This window comes from Acomys russatus, chromosome 16 (genome assembly GCF_903995435.1).
Source record: "Acomys russatus chromosome 16, mAcoRus1.1, whole genome shotgun sequence".
NCBI classification, from domain to species: Eukaryota; Metazoa; Chordata; class Mammalia; order Rodentia; family Muridae; genus Acomys; species Acomys russatus.
The window spans coordinates 7,033,468-7,034,514 of record NC_067152.1 but is presented as its reverse complement, the minus strand read 5'-3'; positions in this window follow the sequence as shown (position 1 = coordinate 7,034,514).

Sequence of the window (1,047 nt, the reverse complement as noted above, 5' to 3'; positions counted from 1 at the left end):
ACTTCTGAGCCACCTCTCTAGCCCTCATGTAAGTGTTTTTAAATGTTTTAGAGAAGAAGGCTGATACTTTTTCTTTTCTTCTTCTCTTCTCTTTTTTTTTAGGGGGTGGGGGTGGGGGTCCTGGGGATTGAACTCAGGACCTTCTGCATTCTAACTCCATCCCACTGATCTAGATGTCCCTCTCAGCCCTCAGTAGGTGATTTTAACTTTCTTTGGATGATATTAAAAAAAAGAAAAAAGAAAAAAAGAGTTGTCTGTGATGGTACATGTCTTTAATCTCAGCACTCAGGAGGCAGAGGCAGATGGATCTCTGAATTTGAGGCCAGCCTGGTTTATAGAGTAAGTTCTCAGAAAGCCTGGGATGCATATACAGACTCTTGTTTCAAAAACAAAAAACAAAACCCTAAACAAACAAATAAGAGGTCGCCCGGCATGGTGGCGCACGCTTCTAATCCCAGTACCAGGGAGGCAGAGGCAGGCGGATTGCTGTGATTTCAAGGCCAGCTTGGTCTACAAACTAAGTCTAGGACAGACAAGGCTACACAGAGAAACCCTGCTTCAAAAAAGAAAAAAAAAAGAAAAAAAATTACTGGTGTGGTGGCAGATGCCTTTAATCCCAGCACTGAGGAGGCAGAGGCAGGTGGATCACTGTGAGTTCAAGGCCAGCTTGGTCTACAAAGCAAGTCCAGGACAGCCAAGGCTACACAGAGAAACTCTATCTCGAAAAATCAAAAAACCAAACCAAACCAAAACAAAGGCTGGAGAGGCTAAGAGCACTGGCTGTTCTTTCAAAAGTCCTGAGTTCAATTCCCAGAAACCATATGGTGGCTCACAACCTTCTATAATAAGATCCAGCGCCATCTTCTGGTCTGCTGGCTCACAATAAATCAATAAATCTTAAAAAAAAAAAAAAAAAAAAAAGAGGCTACCTATTTCTGCCTTCCAACTGCTGGGATTAAAGGTGTGGCCACCAGGGCTGGCCAAATAGAGAAAACATTTATGGGATGTGATTAGGTGATTTGATTCTTAGAGAATGTTGGTAGTATT